Below are 6,000 nucleotides of genomic sequence, written 5' to 3'. Positions count from 1 at the left end.
AAAGTAACAACTGACATTACAGAAATACAAAAGATTGTAAGAAAATACTATGAACAACTATATGCCAACAAATTGAACTATATGGGAGAAATGGAGAGATTCCTAGAAACATTCAATCTTCCAAAACTGAATCAGGAAGATTCAGAAAGCCTGAATAGACTGATAACAACTAATAAAATTGAAGCAGTAATCAAAGAACTCCCAGCAAATAAAACTCCTGGACTGGATGGCTTCACAGGGCAGTTTTACCAAACATTCAAAGAACAAAGTCCTGTTTTTTTCAAACTATTCCAAAAATTTCAATAGAAAACACCCCCAAGCTCTTTTTTATAAGGCCATAATTATCCTAATTCCAAAACCAGGTAAAGACACTACAAAGAAAGAAAATTATAATCCAATATCCCTGATGAACATAGATACTAAAATCCTCAAGAAAATATCAGCAAAACAGATACAGCAGTACATTAAAAAGAGCATACAACACGACTAAGTGGGATTTATTTCAGGGATGCAAGGTTGGTACAATATTCACAAATTAATAAATGTGATGCATCACATAAACAAAATGAAAGATAAAAATCACATCCTCATATCAATAGATAGAGAAAAAGTATTCAATATAATCCAGCATCCATTTATTTTAAAAACTCTCAGCAAAGTGGGAATAGTGGGATTAAAGCTTAACATAATAAAGGTCATATATGAAAAACCTACATCCAACATTATACTCAATGGGCAAAAACTAAAAGCATATACCTTAAGATCAGAAACAAGACAGAGATGTCACTTTCACCACTCTTATTCAACATAGTATTGGAAGGCCTAGCCACAGCAATCAGACAAGAAGAAAAAAAAGGCACCCAAATTAAAAAGGAGGAGGTACAACTGTCATTATATATAGATTACATGATATTGTACATAGAAAACCCTAAATACTGCACCAAAACCTACTAGGTCTAATAAATAAATTTGACAAAGTAACAATATAAAATTAATATCCAGAAAATGGTGGCATTTTTATACACCAATAATCAACTTTCAGAAAGAAAAACTAAGAAAACAATGCCATTTACTATTGCAACAAAAATAAGGTACCTAAGAATAAATTTAACCAAAGAGGTAAATGACCTGTACTTGGAAACTATAGGACATTGAAGAAAGAAATAGAGGAAGATACAAACAAGTGGAAACATATTATGTTCATAGATTTGGAGAATTAACATTATTATAATGTCCATACAAACAAAGAAATCTATAGATTCAGTGCTATTTTATTAAAATACCAATGGCATATTTCACAGATCTGGAACAAATATTCCAAAAATTTATATGGAACCAAAAATGACCCAAATGGTTTCAGCAACCCTGAGAAAGGAACAAAGTTGGAGGTATTACATTACCCAATATCAAACTATATTATAAGGTCACTAGAGGCCTGGTGCATGAAATTCGTGCACTGAAGGGGAGTCCCTCAGCCCAGCCTGCCCCCTCTCAAAGTCCGGGAGCCCTCAGGGGATGTCCTACTGACAGCTTAGACCACAGTCTGGGCTCCCTAAACCACAGTCTGGCCTCCCTCTGTGGGAGGCAACTGGCTGATCAGGGGAAGGCGCCACCCCCATCACCCCGCTGCTGCTGCTACTATCGGCCACCACAGCCACCAAGGTGTTTTCATCAACACAGACTTCAGTCCCTTCACCATGAAAAAATGACAACTTTCTTTAGGCATTTTCAAGATGTCTCTTTCATAGGATATGACATTTCTTTCTTCTTTTTTTTATCTTCACCTGAGGATATTTTTCCATTGATTGTTAAAGAGTGTGGAAGAGAGAGGGAAAAACAGAGAGAAACATCAATGTGAGAGGGACACTTTGATTGGTTGCCTCCTGCATGAGCCCTGACCTGGGCCTCAGCCAGGAAGGAGCCTGCAACCTAGGTACATGGCCTTGATCAATCGAACCCAGACCCTGCAGTCTGCAGGCCGAAGCTCTATCCACTGAGCTCTAGGGCAGGATAAGACATTTCTTAGCCCCTCCAGCAGCGGACCTTTGTTTTTTCCTCCAGGAGTGAGGTGGAAAAACCCTAGATCACCTTCTTGGATTCTTATTACCCAAGTTGCCAAGAACATTGCAAGTAGCATAGAAGAAACTTAGCCAATGAGCGGTAAGTAAAGGTGTTTCCTCTGCAGCTCATGCGCAGAGGTGGGACTGCTGGCATGCTGTCTCCCAGCAGGGGCGGGCCCCCTTGTGTGTGGTGTCTCCACTTCGGGCCTGCCCCCAGCCCCAGCAGCTGCTTCGCTGTGGCCGCTGGGGCTGGGGGCAGTACGCAGTCCCCTCCCATCCATCTGCACATGCAGCCTCCTCCTGAGCCGGTCGTGACTGTTATGGCATCCTGGCTAATTTGCATATTACCTCTCTCTCTCTCTCTCTCTCTCTCTCTCTCTATATATATATATATATATATATATATATATATATATAGATTATAATGACAAACAGCCTGCTCCTGGCATAACAACAGGCTTATAGATCAATAGAACAGAACATAGAGCCCAGAAATTGACCAATGCCTTTATGGTCAGTTAATATTTGACAAGGAGGCAAAAACATACAATGAGCTAATGGGCTAAAGATAGTCTATACTATAAATGGTGCTGGAAAATTGGGTTGATACATGCAAAAAAGAACAAAAGAAAAGAAACTAGATCACCTACTTAAACCATACACATGAATAAACTGCATTAAAGACTTAAATGTTAGACTTAGAATCATAAAAATCCTAGAAGAAATCATAGGCAGTAAAATTGTAGACATACTTGGAGCAATATTTTTGCCTATGTATCTCCTACAACAAGGGAAACAAAAGAAAAAATAAACCAATTATACTACATAAATATAAAAAGCAAAAGACATCATCAACAAAATGCAAAGGAAACCTACTGCATAGGAGAACATATTTGCCAGTGATACATCCAATAAGGGTTTAACTTCCAAAATAAATAAAGAACATATGCAACTCAACACCAGGAAGACAAACAATCTAATTTAAAAATAAGCAAAGGGCCTGAATAGACACTTCTTCAGAAAAGACATACAAATGACCAATAGACATATGAAAAAAAAAAGCTGAACGTCATTAATCACCAGAGTGATATAAATTAAAACTACAATGAGATATCAACTCATACCTGCTAGAATGGCCACCATCAATAAATCAACAAACAAGTGCTGGCAAAGATGGGGATAAAAGGGAACCATAGAGTACTGTCGGTGGAATACAGATTGGTGCAGCTAATGTGAAAAACAGTATGGAATTTCCCCCCAAAATTAAAAATGGAACTGCTGTTTGTCCTAACAATCCTGTTTCTGGGGCTATATCCTAAGAATCCTGGAACACCAACCAAAAATAATATAGACACCCCTATTATAGCATTATTTACAATAACCAAGATCTGGAAACAGCCCAAATGCCCATCAGTAGATGAGTGGATGATAAAGCTGTGGTAGTTTTACACAATGGAATACTATACAGCTCTAAAAAAGAAGAGTCTCTACTCTTTATGACAGCCTGGATGGACCTGGAGATTATTATGCTGAGTGAACTAAACCAGTCATAGCAAGACAAATACTTTATTTCACTTATATGTGGTATCTAAAGAAAAAAATAAAATAAGTTGATAAACAAAATAGAACCAGAAGCATGAATATATGGAACAGACTGACAAATAACAGAGGGGAGAGGTTTGTGGGGGCTCTTGATAAAATAAGGTGAAGATATTAGCCAAAAAATATATATGCCCATGGACACAGACAATGTTAAAGGCCAAGGGACAGGAGGATCAGGGGCTGGGTTGAGGTGGCCCTGGGGTAGGGGAGGATATGGGGAACATCTATAATTACTACCCCAGCTTTTTTTGTTTCCATTTGTATGGAAATTTTTTTTCCCATCCCTTCACTCTCATCCTGTGTGAGTCTTGTTCTGAGGAGGTTCTCATATAGAAAGCAGAAAAGTGGGTCATGTTTTTGTATCCACCGCATGTCTTTTGATTGAACATTTAATACATTTACATTAACCTTACATTTAAGGTTATTATTGATAGGTACTTATTTATTGCCATTTTAATTCTGTATGCCTAGGTTCTCCCTCTATTTCTTCTTCTCATTTCAGCAGTCCCCTTAGCTTTTCTTGCAATGCTAGCTTGGTGGTGATAAACTCCTTTAGCCTTTTTTGTCTGTGAAGCTCTTTATTTCACCATCTATTTTTGAATGATAGCCTTGCTGGATATAGTAATCTTGGTTTCAGATCCTTGCTATTCATTACCTTGAGTACTTCTAGCTTGTAGAGTTTCTGATGAGAAATCGGTTGATAGCCTTATGGGAGCTCCTTTGTAGATAACAAATTCCTTTGCTCTTATTGCCTTTTCTTTCATTTGGGGGTTGTTTTTCTCCCCATTTTGGCTGCCTGTTTGGGTTTGTGACTATGTATGAGGTATATCTGCTATGCCTCCCAATCTCTAATGCAGGACAGTGTTAAATGCTGTTTCTGACTAATTAGATCAGGCAAAAACTCAAAGCCTCCAGAGTCCCACCTCTGCCTGCAGACTGATTGTATTCAGTCTTGAGTAGCCTCAGGCAATTGTCCACAGATGTGGCAAGAGGTTTTCCACAGGATGGGGTAATTGTTTCTGCCTGAAGGCTAATTGTTATTCTCAGGCCCTTAATGAGCCTCAGGAATTCCACAGGGTATAACAAACGGTTTTCTGATAGGGTGAGTCAACTGTATTTCCCCCAGGCAAAAAACTGCCTGGATAGCAAAGGTTTGCCTGAGAAAGATGACTTCTGTGGCATGAGGGAATACCTCAGTACAGGAAACTGGGGTTTCTGCCTTCCAAGCTCTTACCCATAGCCACCCACCCTGGCTTCTGCACACACACAACTCCATTCCACTCTGCCCTTCCTCTGCTGGAGTCCAAGGTGAGTGGCTATGCTCTAAATTTTGTCTGTTGGCCCTTTAAGAGGGTGCCTGCATTTCCAGCTTTCTCTCCCTGACAGGCAGCAACCCTGTTGCTTTTCATAGCCAGATGTTATGTAGGCATCTTTCTGAGTTCTGGTGCTCTCTGCTAGAGGTGAGGGGCAGCTTGGGGATTAGATCCCAGAGTTCTCAGTGGCAACCCCCAACAGCTGAGATATCTCTTTAGAACTTTAGTTGCTGTCTGTGGGAGCCTGGTCAGCCCTTTTTTGCCTCCACCCTTCCTACCAGTCTCTATGCAGTCTCCACTTTCCGACTTTGGTTATCAGGGTTCTCTCCAGCTAGTCTTCAGTTTATAATTCAGGGTGGGTTTTTGTATTTTAGTTTTAATTTCTGTTTAGTCCTGGGAGCATGTCTGTGTGGAATTAATTTTTTGTTATTTTTAATCCTCACTCAAAGATATTTTTCCAATTATTTTTAGAGAGAATGGAAGGGAGGGAGGGAGGGAGGGAAGGAGGGAGGGAGGGAGGAAGGGGAAGAGAGGAAAAAAAGTCATTGATGTGAGAGAGACAAGTCAATTGGTTGCCTCCTGCATGTGCCCTGGATGGAATCTGCAACCCAGGTATGTGCTCTTGACAGGGAATTGAACCTGTGACCCTTTAGTGTGGGAGCCAACATTCTAACCACTGAGCTACACCAGCCAGGGTTGGAAGTAAATTTTTATTCCCAGAAGCAATCCACAATTCAGATGATTGGCACTGGATAAATTTCCATAGAAATGCACAAATGTTGAAAGCTTGGATACATCACGTTGAAGCTATATGAGGCAAAACCCCACTGATGAGTTTGAAATGTTATCAGAATGGATGCGTGAAAGGCCATTTTTAAGATAAATGCTTTTTGCAGAAGAATATAACACTTTTCTTTTTATAGTAAAAATTGTCTGAAATAAATTTTATAGATCTTCATTGAAATTCAAAAACCTTCATTAATCCTTCTTAACTAATTATTCTGCAAGAACTCCCTAACAATCAC

The sequence above is a fragment of the Myotis lucifugus genome, unplaced genomic scaffold, assembly GCF_000147115.1.
Source record: "Myotis lucifugus unplaced genomic scaffold, Myoluc2.0 scaffold_7, whole genome shotgun sequence".
NCBI classification, from domain to species: domain Eukaryota; kingdom Metazoa; phylum Chordata; class Mammalia; order Chiroptera; family Vespertilionidae; genus Myotis; species Myotis lucifugus.
This window is presented reverse-complemented; position numbering follows the sequence as displayed.